Here is a 13,895-nt window from a genome sequence, read left to right on the forward strand (position 1 = left end):
GCACTCTCCACCCCTTCACTCCACACACTCCACACACTCTCTCCTCACTCTCCACACACTCCACACACTCTCTCTCTCCTCACTCTCCACCCTTCACTCTCCACACTCCACACACTCTCTCCTCACACTCCACACACTCCACACACTCTCTCTCTCCTCACTCTCCCCCCTTCACTCTCCACACTCCACACACTCTCCACTCACTCTCCACCCTTCACTCTCCACACTCCACACACTCTCCACTCACTCTCCACCCCTTCACTCTCCACACTCTGTCCCCTCTCTCTCTCCTCACTCCCCACACTCACTCCCCACACCATCTCTCATCACACCCTCTCTCCCTCCCTACTCACTCTCTCCTCACTTCCCACACTCCCCACACCCCCTCTCCCCTCACTCTCCACACTCTCTCCTCACTCTCCACACCCTCACTCCCCACACTCACTCCCCACACCATCTCTCATCACACCCTCTCTCCCTCCCTACTCACTCTCTCTTCACTTCCCACACTCCCCACACCCCCTCTCCCCTCACTCTCCACACCCTCACTCCCCACATTGCCCACACTCTCTCCCTTTACTCTCTCCTCACTCAGTTTCATTTATTAGGTAGAGCCCTGTGAGCCATTCGGCTCTTGAATCGGGTGCAACCGCAACAAACAAAAACATGAACAAGAAAACATGTTAAAGTGACTATGTGACTATGCGCAAACAGAAAAATCCAGGAAAAAAATGCAAAGTCTTCCAGAAAACAAGCACCGTACACCAACACTGTGCAAAAATCCCAGTGGGATGCAAGTCAAACAACAACAACAACGACAACCACAAGACAACTTAGATGAAGGCCATCAGTCTAACTCCGTACTACAACAAACAAACATGGCCAAACCGAAAAACGTTTTCGAAATCACCAAAATAAAGCCATGAAAGCAATGAAACAGTGATCATAGGAACTGTGACCGAAATGTCACAATAAACGACATAAACAACATGTACCACCAAACCCTGCAGCCATAGCTGGCTGCATGAGTCACTCCACAACAGCAGGAGCATCAGAGTATCAACATTTTTCAAATGCACCTTTAAAGATCAGCACACTGAATCAAAACACAAGATCATACGTTGCAGCGGTCATCCGGAACGAAAACATTTGACTCCCCACACTCTCTCCCTTCACTCCACACACTCTCACTCCCCATACTCCACACACACTCTCTCATCACTCTACACACCCTCACTCCCCACACTCTCTCCTCACTCCCCACACTTCACACACACTCTCTCCCTTCACTCCACACACTCCACACACTCCACACACTTCACACACTCTCTCATCACTCCCCACACTCCACACACACTCTCTCATCACTCCCCACACTCCACACACACTCTCTCATCACTCCCCACACTTCACACACTCTCTCATCACTCCCTTCACTCCACACACACTCTCTCATCACTCCACACACCGTCACTCCCCACACTCCACATACTCCACACACACTCTCCCTTCACTCCACACACACTCTCTCCTCACTCCCCTCACCCTCTCCTCTCACCCTCTCCCCACCCTCTCCCTTCACTCTCCCCTCTTCCTCTGTAATCGCTGTCCACGCCACTGGCACGGCTCCTTAATTGGACTCCCGCATCGGGGCGAAGGGACGGGGGGGCTCGCAGCTGATTGGCCCGCGCGAGCTGCAATGGTCTCTGCAATGTCGATTTACTTTCTGTTGTCATCAATCCAAGAGAGGCACTCTGAGTGATTTGACTTTTTTTTTTCAGGAGGGGTTCTGCCGCATCGAGTGTTTATTTTAAGTACTCGAATTTTTTTTTTATTTGGTGGGTTTACTCTTCAACAACGAACTGGCATATTTTGTTTACGTGGAAAACCTTACTATTTGGCTGTGCCGGGTGGTGGCGGGTTTAACGACACATTTATATTTATGAGATCGGATCCAAAACACCTCTATTATGGATTATTTGAAGATGTTTTCAGCCAATTAACAAGGAGTGTTTATTGTGCACGTGGGATCAAAGCGGAGCACCTGGAGAAAACCCACGCGTGCGAGGGTGCAACGCTCTATCCCCAGGACAAGTGCTACTTGCGAGCATCTTTAAAGATGGCGATTAGTAACCACTTGCTGTACTCGCCTTCGCATGGCGAGCCACGGTATGGCACCTCCGATTAGCACGGTTGGTTACATACGGTGCGAAAAAAGTTAAATATTTCATGGCACCTCCTCAACGCCCATTGGAAGGGACTTTCACTACACTTCTACGAACCCTCGCTGCCTCCACTTAGGGCTGGATTTACAGGCCACATACATAGCCAACTATCGCCCGCCTTGTGGTGTTCCAGGCGCAACATAGTCCACTATATTTTTTGGGTATTTCGATAAATGCCATGTAGATAGAAAAAAATACAATAATATCGACGTTTCGATCGCAACGCAAGCGGTCGTCTGAAGACCCAAAGAATATGAAATATGAATTTCTACAGTCACGAAAGCTTTCAGTCAAGATATAGTCCACGATATCGCTCTTTTTTCAGAAACGACTTGGCTATCACAAATGATAGCCCAATGAAGTGGCTTATCACGTGGGAATTTATAGCAGCCAAATACTTTCTAAACGCATGTTTCTAAATCACTAATCATGCAGGTGAGAACTAATCAGGTCAGAACTAAATCGGGTGAGAACTCAAGAGACCAGGACATAGTATGTTAAACACGTGGGCTTTCACAACCAATATCATCCATAATAGAGTTTTTTTTGGGTCACCACATCTACGCCGCTATATATAAGGAACGAAACAGGTGGACTTCTCCACAAATCTGGCTGTCGCCTGATGAAGCTAGTTGTAATTACTGGCGAAACGTCGTACTCAGATTGTAAATGTTGTGGCTTGGCTCTCCAACACACCGGTGTGCTGTACTAGTGACGAATTGACATGTTCTGTTTACGTGACAACCCTCACTAGTTGGCTGTGTCGGGTGGTGGCGGGTTTTAACGACACATTTATATATTTACGCGATCTAACCCAACACACCTCTATTATGGAGGACATAGTCTCAGACTATGACAAAATCATTGTACAATAAAGTACGGTAATGAAGCGAGTAGAAATCTGTCGAGTGATATCTGAACCAATTTTGACCTACCTGCACTGACCAACGTGGTGAAGTATGGCTTAACAACCCCCACCCCATGATCGCAGTTGGGAGGCGTTCTTCCAGCAGTGGAATTATTATGTTTTGAGTCTTAAGACCGGTCCTATTCATTATTACGTTTATTTAGCCAGGAAAGCTTTACCGAGTCTCAACTCCGTACTAAAGATGGTCCAGTAGGGGGAGCTGTTGCTACCTATGATGCAAATACAGTCGAGTCATTTTCAGGTACAATGATACCCCGATTTACGTTTCCCGTTGACTTCGTTTCGCAAATACGTCGTCACTTTATTAACACCGCTACCCGATGTGCGTCGCCTCGATTCACACTCACGTCAGCGGCGTTAGTCAGCGGCGTTAGTCAGCGGCGTTAGTCAGCGGCGTTAGTCAGCGGCGTTAGTCAGCGGCGTTAGTCGACGGCGTTAGTCAGCGACGTTAGTCGACGGCGTTAGTCAACGGCGTTAGTCAGCGGCGTTAGTCAACGGCGTTAGTCAGCGACGTTAGTCAGCGGCGTTAGTCAGCGGCGTTAGTCGACGGCGTTAGTCGACGGCGTTAGTCAGCGACGTTAGTCAGCGGCGTTAGTCAGCGACGTTAGTCAGCGGCGTTAGTCGACGGCGTTAGTCAGCGACGTTAGTCAGCGGCGTTAGTCAACGGCGTTAGTCAACGGCGTTAGTCAGCGGCGTTAGTCAGCGGCGTTAGTCGACGGCGTTAGTCGACGGCGTTAGTCGACGGCGTTAGTCGACGGCGTTAGTCGACGACGTTATTCGACGGCGTTAGTCGACGGCGTTAGTCAACGACGTTAGTCAACGGCGTTAGTCGACGGCGTTAGTCGACGGCGTTAGTCGACGGCGTTAGTCGACGGCGTTAGTCAATGACGTTAGTCAACGGCGTTAGTCAGCGGCGTTAGTCAGCGGCGTTAGTCAGCGGCGTTAGTCAGCGGCGTTAGTCAGCGGCGTTAGTCAGCGACGTCACCGCTACCCGATGTGTGTCGCCTCTCACCCTTCGCCTCCACCTACCCACCCTGTGAATTGCTTCGATATACGTCGTTTCGATATTCGACGCGCATCCCCGACGTTTTAGCCAATCACCCATTACATTGTTTTTTTCTTCAACATATAGGAGGAAACCTGCATATAGAACAGGGGGGGGGGGGGGGGACATACAAACTTCACACAGAAATGACTTTGAATCTGGTGTCGAACTCAGGCAATTGTTGTTGAGGTACCGATGTTACCAATACGTCACCACAACGCTACTTGTAATGTTTGTGAAATCTGATTCTGCTGTTGCTGTTATTGTTGTTGCTCCTGATGATAATAATGGCACTTCCTGCTGCTAATGTCGTTATAGCTACTTTTGCTGCTGCTGATGATGAAGATGTTATTGCTACGGCTGCTGTTGTTGCTGATGACTAAACTATTGCTGCCACTGCCAATGTCGGTCGTACTTATTGAACTCCGCGACCCGAGCTCGATATCTGAACCGGTCTTGGAGCAGCACTCTTGGACACCACCCCCTAGGTCGACTCAGCCTTAAATGAGTAGAGTACACCTGGTGCAGTGTGTATACATCTGCACCACCGGGGGAGACACATGCGGCTGGTCGCAATCACCCTCGTGTGGGCAATGCGTGCTTTCAAAGATGCTCGCTAGCAGCACTTACACCAAGAGCGTGTGCAGGCTACAAGGGGCGTCTTCTTTGTCTTTGTGAGAGATACCTTGATGCGCATTCCTGAGCGCCGCTCCCATTCCTGCGCTGAACGCGGGTACCCAGATAAGATCAAAGACAAAGATCTCCCGTATAGCCTTAACAGACTGTAGGGGCAAGTGCTGTTAACGAGCACCTATGAAGGCCGGCACGGCGCACGAGGGGGTGGGTGGACGCAACCACGCCCGGCCGCTTTTGTCTCCCCTGTGACGATGTTTACACACCGCGCCAGGTACTCGTTTGAGGCTGAGTCGACCTAGGGGAGGCCCAGGACCGGTTCAGATAATCGTCGCTGGTGTTGGTCGTGAGCGTGAATCGTAGCATAGTGGCCGGGTTCGAAGCGCAGCGCGCTACCCGCTACACTACATCTCCCCACACCCAGATAAGACCGCTACCATCAGCACAACCATCACCTCCAGCAGGAGCAGCAGCATCATGCTTTGGCAATTTCAAAGCACGATGCTGCTGATGCTTCAAACTCGATCATAATCTACTTAATCATCATCATCATCTACTTAATAATCATCATAATCTACTTAATCACAATTGAAGCAGCAGTAGCAATATCATTGACACCATCAGCAAATACAGAAAAGTGTCTTCCAGTACCAATATTAATTATATTCTATTTTTGATTTGAAGCTTTCGTGACTGCAGGAATCCATATTCTTTGGTTCTTTCGGTAAAGTCACGTAGGTAGAAAAATAAATTAAAACAAAAAATAATATATTACGACGTTTCAATCGCAACACAAGCGGTCGTCCTCAGGCGGAAAAAATATAATCCAGCAGTGGAACTGCTGAACCAGCGAGAGAGCTGTTACAGCAAGAGGCTATTCATGTGGCGATAAGCAAGTGGGGTGTGAGCTGGAAAGGAATTCCATCCCCGGACGCAAGCACATCATTTTCCACTTCCATGGTGAATTTGATGGATGGGTGTATAGAATCGATGTGGTTGAAAAAATGGTTCAGTGCTGGCTGGCCATGTGGCAAGATGACGAAAGTGTCATCTACGTATCTCCTCCACAGGGAAGGACGTAGGGTGGATGTCAGGATGGCATCTGCTTCAAATTTCTTCATGAAAACATTCGCTACCATTGGTGATAAGGGAGAACCCATAGGGGTACCTTAATTTTGTTTGTAGAATGTACCATTCCAGATGAAGTAAGTGTTGGTAAGGCAGTGCCTCACCGAAGTTGGTACATCTACTGCTGGATTATTTTTTCCGCCTGAGGACGACCGCTTGTGTTGCGATCGAAACATCGTGATATATTTTTTATTTTTCTACCTACGTGACTTTACCGAAAGAACCAAAGTGTTTATATTATATTATTGCGTGTTTTTTCAGGAGCTAAATGCCAATGTCCAGGTCTGCTCGCCACGAGGAGAGAGTTCATATCCTGTAGTTTTGCCGGTTCCCCCACGACACGAATCAATACAGCCAACCCAAGCGAGTCCATACAGGCAAAGAGAATGCCCAATAGAGGTGTATGTGTAGTGTCACGATTCAGAGACAAGGGCTTCCAGGAGGCACCTTCTTTATTCAACAAGTCCACACTTCACAGGTTCGTCCTCATCACTCTCCATAGTCACCTCGCCTAGCCTCAACACAACCCGAACCGCGTAACACCGATGGCGCTGACCGAGACAGCCAACAACTATCTGGCCGCGTGATATCTAGCGAAGACGGCAGCGACGACGGCGGCGAGACGACAGCGACGACGAGACGAGTCCACTCCCAGAACCGACAGCCCTGAGCTCCCCGCTCTCGGTTCCTTTTATGCTCCCAGCAACTGCCTGGCTCCGCCCTGACCGCGCCTTCCTTCTCGAAGCCGCCAGCAGGTTCCAGGGGCCTCCAGATTGGGTCCTCCGTGACCCTTGCCCCAGTTCCTCTACTCGGCCAACACCCGCGTGCACGCCTTCACCGGCGTGTGTACGCTCCGTCCACCACAGTTGCATAAAGGTGTACATATACAGGTACACATATTATCTTATCCGGAATGATCTCGTCAGATCTCGGAAGCTAAGCAGGATTTTGAATCTTGGTAGTGCTTGGATGGGCAAACACCATGCATAAGACACACGTGTGTGGGGCAGTCGAGAACAATCCATTGCTATACTGTACAATGCTCCCACGTAAAAGCCCCCCACTCCCCTTCAACCCGCACTGACCAGCGTAAGGAAGTATGGTCACAAGAAACCCCTGCGATTGACACGGCGTGGGAAGGCCTCTCATTCTGCAGTGTGTTGACAAGGAGCGTAAATGTACAAAAATGTTCACACAGGTGTACACACACAGGTGTGTCTGTACGTGTGTGGGGAGCGGTGGCGCAGTGGTTAGCGCGCTGCACGACAAAGCCGGCGACCCAGCCTTGATTCTCGCTCACGGCCAACACCAGTGACGATTATTAGAATCGGTCCCTGGCCTCCACTAGGACGACTCGGCCTCAAATGGTCCGGTGGAAAGACAAAGGCGGCCGGACGTGGTGCTGGCCACCCACCCCGTCGTGTGCTGTGCCGACTATCATCGGTGCACGCTTATAGCACTTGCCCTGTTAAGGCTATATGGGGGATCTTTGCCTTTGTACACGTGTGTGAGTACAGGGAGACCCACATCAGGCAAACCACCCCCATTCCATACATTCCTTACCAGATTAAACATTGTAATCACAAGCGCGTTGCACAACGACAAAGGCACACAATTCAGCACTTTGTGTGCACACGCGCACAAACTTTGTACAAATCTTCGGATACAAACACGAATCCCATGTACACACAGACAACGTATAATTATAATGTCACGGCCCTTTAATCAGTCTGTTGCGTGTACAAGGCACCCGACGGGCAGTGTATAGAAGGGATTGATTTTGTTGGGGTTCTTGCAACATTCTGAAAAGTGTACAGAACAGGTTCGGATGCCCCTCACCACTGATAAAAGTTTGCCGTGGCCCGGAATCGAACTCGGGTGGCACTGGTTCGTAGCGCAGTTCCCACCAGCCCCGCGCGTACACACAATGCAAAGCAAAGACAAATATCCCCCGTATAGTCTTAACAGACTGCTGGGGCAAGTGCTGTTAGCGAGTAGCGCCTATGAAGGCCGGCGCGGCACACGAGGGGGTGGGTGGCCAGCACCACGCCCGGCCGCCTTTGTCTCCCGAGTGGCGATGTTTACTAAACACCGCACCAGGTATTCATTTGAGGCTGAGTCCACCTAGGAGAGGCGAAGGACCGTGTTCAGACGCAAGGTTCGTAGCGCAACCCGCAAAACTCCTAATCCACCGCTCCCCATACAATGTGTACCGCACTTAACCACAAAACAGTCTATTGCCTGTACACACGCACACGTTCTAACTATTCAGCACAGCACAAAGATCACCCGTGCAGCCTTTAACAGTGCTGTCCGTGACCACCTATGAATGGGAATCATTGCAACGTTTAAAGCGCTGCACAGCATTCGTTCAGTCTCGATGTGAGAGAGAGCGAACGACGCAGAGGCGTGAGGATGAACCATGCACAGATAAAGCAAGGCACATCATGCGGTGAGTCGGTGACAACAATTGCCCAAGCTCAGGCAGTCCTCTATATATATTAAGGTATTATCGTGCATTAATTTATGTTTACATGTGTGAGTAAAGCAGAAGACCGGGACAAAACTCCACCAATGCGAGGGGGAAACACCCTATCTCATACAATCTCGTGTGTAACCGGTTAAATGAAGGCGATCACTCGAGATAATGAATCTCAACGCGATCTCACCTGGTCAAATAAAAGACAAGCAGATCGAATGAATCACCATGCACTCTCACGTGGTTAATCATATAATGCATCTAAATATAAAATCCCCATTGGTTAAATAAAAAAATACGTCCATTGCAAGCGATAACATCATTAATCTCAATGGTTTCCTACCGAGTTAAACATAGGACAGATATTCAGAAGAGAGAATGATTCTCAATGGTTTTCTCGCGTGGTTAAATATATACTGTATAGGGCATCTATAATTATATCTCGCAATAGACAAACCCGCAATCGTACGTTACGTTTGTGTGCCTGAGTTGCAACACTCAACTTATCTTACACGAATTAACCAGTGTGTAATCACGAACACATTTAATGCTTTTACTTGGTAATCCAGTCAGAAATGTTCATTTAAAAGTTTACAACGCAAGCTGTGATGACACACGCCCCACGTTTGTGAGTGAGCACATAACACATCACACGTGGCTTGGCTTTTGCAATCACGGGTTTATGACGGGCGCGCGGTAGCCTAAACTGTTTTTTTTATTTTACCCAAATAAGGCCCACTGAACTATATGGGGCCGTCCATAAATGGCGTCACGCGATTTTGTACGATTCTTGACCCCCCCCCCCCCTCGTCACACGGCGTCACAAAAAGTCAGACCCCCCCCCTCAAATATGACGTCACAAAGCTCTGCCCCCCCAAAACCATTTTCCATTTTGAAAATAAAACATGCTTCAAATCGCTTTAAACTATTGTCATTGTAGTGCGTATTTAATGTGGCGCTGCACTCTGATGTTGTAGGAGAAAACATTTATTACAAAGTCTATTTAGTTAAGTAGAACGTGTTGTCTATATTTATTTAAAGTTGCGCATTTTGATGTGACGTCACATTTCTCAAACCCCCCCCCCCCCCTCGTCACACATCGTCATAAATGTATGCCCCCCCCCCCTCCCCAGGTGCGTGACGTCATTTATGGACGGCTTTTCTCAGAAGCGACCTGGCCACAAATTATAGCTCAACGAAGTGGCTTATCACGTGGAAATGCATAGCAGCCAAATACTCTAAATGCGTCATGTTGATTATAAATGTGGAGGGAAAAGCCGGAGGACCCGGAGAAAAATCCACGCGACCACGGGGAGAGAGACACCGCAAACTCCAAAATATGCAGGCGTCGGGATCGAGATCGAACCCATGACCCCCATACCAGCCGAGGGAGATAACATCCGGCCACCGAATTGCGGAGCCTTACGCCAGCGTGTTTCATTCGGGATTGGTGGATAGCACACAGATTATGGTCATCATCACCAGCCTCAGCACATTCCTTAGACCAGTATCATCAGCCTCAGTAACCATGCCACTATTATTAATACCACTACCACTCTCGTCGTCAGCAGTCTCATTCATTACGTCAGTATCATCAGCAGCAACAGCATATTTATTCATTAACCACACCGACATCTTTATGAAACATCAACAGCACCCACCATCAGCAGCCTGTATTATCCACAAACTATTCACTACTCTTAGGTTTTTTTTCGGTTAAGTCACGTATGTAAAAATAAATAATAATAATAATAATAATAAATAATAAAAAGCAAAGAAATAATATTAAAATAAATAAAATTATACATCTTACTAGTAATACATCTCTTAAATAATAATAAATATTATTTTATTTATATAAATTTTATTATGTATTTTATTTATTTATTTTCCCTACGCGACTTTACCGAAAAACCCCAAGAGTATGGATCCTTGCAGTCACGAAAGCTTCAAATTTAAAACTATTCACTTTCCATTATTGACCGTGCAAGGCCCAGCCCTGGCTACAGAGTCGCCAATGGAGCAGAGCACCGCCCCCGCTCTCGCGTGAGCCGAGGCACACTTTGACTGCAGCGACTTGTATACGAGTCCACGACAAACGGGCTCTTCTATAGCCTGAAGGGGATGTCTCGGCAAAACAGCGGACTGGTGAGAAGAGTAGCCACACTCTTTGAAGGTCAATGTTCTGTTTTCATTCCACAGACTTCAGTAGCTACATAACGGCGGCTGATAATGGCCAAGTCCTGAGTCTGGGTGTGTCGCACTTGGGGCGCCGCTCTTCGCCCTGAGCGGCCTTTGAGCCAGAGACGGAAATTCCACATTCCTATGACAGGAGTCAGGGCAAACCAGCACCATTGACTTCACCTTGTATGGGTGCGGAACACCGACCTGTGCGGAACACCGTCTATTCTTACCTGGCCCGCCGCAGCTGTGCAACACACCTGTACATCATCATTTCAATACACTGGATTATGAAATCACATTATTATCCTGGATTAATAATCAGCATTACTCATTTATTTAAGTAACCTCTAATATTTATGTACTCGATGACAAGTTGCATTATTTGCATTGCATCATTGGCAGATTACGCACTTTAATGTTCAGATAAATCTATTTTCCCCAGATGAATAAGGAACACTAATTAGTATTTCCCCGAATGAAGAACGGGGGCGATAACTATCTTCCAGTAGCCAAGTTTTGCCCGCGTCACGGCGAGACACCGCGCGCAATTTTGGAAAGTTCCCACCGAATGAATCACGGCGCAGATGTCTCCTTTCTCGCTCCTCTGTTTCGTTCCGCGAAATCGCGAGGGGGTTTCCCGGAACGGCGCGCTCATCATGACCCCCCGTGCACGGCGGGGTTGGTTTGCGACTCGCAAGATATTGCGCGGGCCACCTAAAAAAAAATCACGAATCCACGCGGTCTCGGCCACCAAGAGACCCAGATATCCATTCACCACTTGATGTTAGCCGTGAACGGAAATCGAGCTCAGAGGGTGGCAAAGTTTCAGAGCGCGCGTGCGGAGACGCGCCACGCATCTTCGTAACGTTGGTTGTTCGTGGGGTTCCTTATTTAGTTTTGAGGGAGAGTGGTCATTCTTGCAACCTTCAATCCGGAGGAAATGTGGGGTTAAGGGGCCGCTTTGGAGAGGGGTGGGGGCGTGTTGACGATGTGGAAACCTGCGACCCACGACTATCTGACCCAAACTCGAACCCGCAGCAATACCAGCGTCTTGCCCGGCGCAATGCGACCCGCAATATTATTTTTTAAATCAATCTTTTTAAATCAATCATTGACGTCTATGTTTGTTCTCACAGCGTTCAAGTGCTATCCTCCGTTAAATCAAAACAGGTCTCTGCTCCTAAATACGAATTCCTTAAATGAAAGTGTTTAACCACACGTGGAACACATTACTTGCTCTGCTCACTACATAGTGGCTTCTATGTGGTAGTAATTCGTGTAAAAGTTGTATGTTTTTCAATGACAAACACAGTGAAAATGTACCACCTGTATCAGTTGGAAGTTCACATTTTAGCCATTCTAGCCAGACAGTAGTGAGATGTAATGTTGGAATTTTGGAAAGCTTCCAAAGCATGTGTGGCGTCTTTGAGACATTCGAAGGATGAAACCAGATTTCCACGGCACTCCTCGATACGCAGTCTAAACTCGACTCCTTGAATCGGGGCTCATCGGCTCTGTCTGCCAGTATTATGTAGATGTGTTCATGTTAGCAGGAAATGGATTCCAACATCATAACAACATAGCGTGTCCTGCGACATGTTTCAACAGACTCCTGCAATGTCTTATTCTAAAGCCGACTTTGTAAGTTGGGAGTGCCCTAAAAATGTCACCAACGCCTTTGCAAGCGTCAATGATGCTCGACTGTTTGTTAGACGCGAGCATCATCTTAATCTCCATTGCCACTGTACAGTATTGTGCAATGCTGAATTAAGCAGGTGTGTGCCCAGCAGTGTAGACAGACACGTTACAGCTCTAAGGGTGCCATGGTGGTGAGATGTTAACCACCTGGCCTGGTATACAGGAGGTCGTGGGTTCCCGCCCCTGACGCCTGTATATCTCGAGTGTGCATGATCTCTTCCCGTGGTCGTGTGGATTTCTCCGGGTCCTCAGGGGGTTCCCTCCACATTTATAAACACGCCTTTAGAGTATATGGCTGCTATAAATGTCCACGTGATAAGCCATTTCGTTGAGCTAAAATTTGTGGCGAGGTCGCGACTGAAAAAGAGCTGCGTAGCTCAGTGTGCCTTACCTGGTGAAATAAAAATAGCAATAGTCGTCAAATGGGAGTAGGTACTGCTACAGTATTAGCACCACAATTTGACACGTACACATTGCTCCAACTCGAACTCCCTCGATGCGTGTATGTTAGCTGGTTCAATGTTGTCTGCACTGCACAGCGTTTTATGTAAATGCATCGTCTCACAAAGATAGCACCGTCTCACAAATCATCAGCCCACGTCGTCCTTGAGTTCGTGAATGATAATGGAGTGAGTGAGTTCCTCTGGCGTATATGTTGTTGTTTCGAGAAACCGACTTCGTAGGATCTGGAGAAGAAAAAGTCGATCAGGCGCTGTGCTAATTCACAAAACCTGTCTGCAGAACATTATTCGTAAGATCTTAACATCCTTACAAACAAACTTTACTGCCAATGTTATTGTTGATTCTTCGTCGTAAGTGCAGGGCATCTTTAACTCACACTATTGACGAGAGTGCTTCTCAGTTACTTTCGTCCCACGAGTTGGAAGAGAGCCACGCGTCTGTGCTACCGCAGAGATTATTTGTGGCTATTGCACACCAAACACCCGATGGCAAGTTTTACAATCAACGAACCCAGCCACAGCAAAGTTTATCGTTATCTTTCACAATGACCCCAGATTGACAATCTCACACTTTAGATGTGTCTTTCAGCACCTGTCCTCCACACAATATGAACCTAGCTCTTATCCTTTGTTTGACCTCACTAGGAGGCATTTTAAATATATATACATGTATCTATGGGACCCTTTGGCTTGTATGAAAATGATGAAAAAATAAGAATAGGTTTTACACTTTCTGGCAATAAAACAGTTGTTAAGATGTTTAAACACCAAATAGATACCTACTGCAAGGCATCACGTCTGCATTAGCCACACATACTTGTGGCAAAAATGCAAACACCCTCTGATAATTTATGCATTGTCTTTGAAACCGATTGACCTACACCGGAAACAGCTTTCTTTATGGCCTTGTCTCGCCGGCGGTGAACGCCAAAAGGCAAGTATCAAAGTGTTAATAGCTCGGGTTGAGCAGTCATAACATATCCACGTCACGGGGTTAGGTGTATACACAGTAATCCGGTTTTACGTGCACGCCTGGCTTATTTAGAACCAAGGCCGTAGCCATGGAGTCAACATTGTGGGGGACTAAATCTTCCAGGGGGTCTAGGGCCCCCCC

Source organism: Lethenteron reissneri, chromosome 24, assembly GCF_015708825.2.
Source record: "Lethenteron reissneri isolate LAM-NWPU_2019-01 chromosome 24, ASM1570882v1, whole genome shotgun sequence".
Lineage (NCBI taxonomy): Eukaryota > Metazoa > Chordata > Hyperoartia > Petromyzontiformes > Petromyzontidae > Lethenteron > Lethenteron reissneri.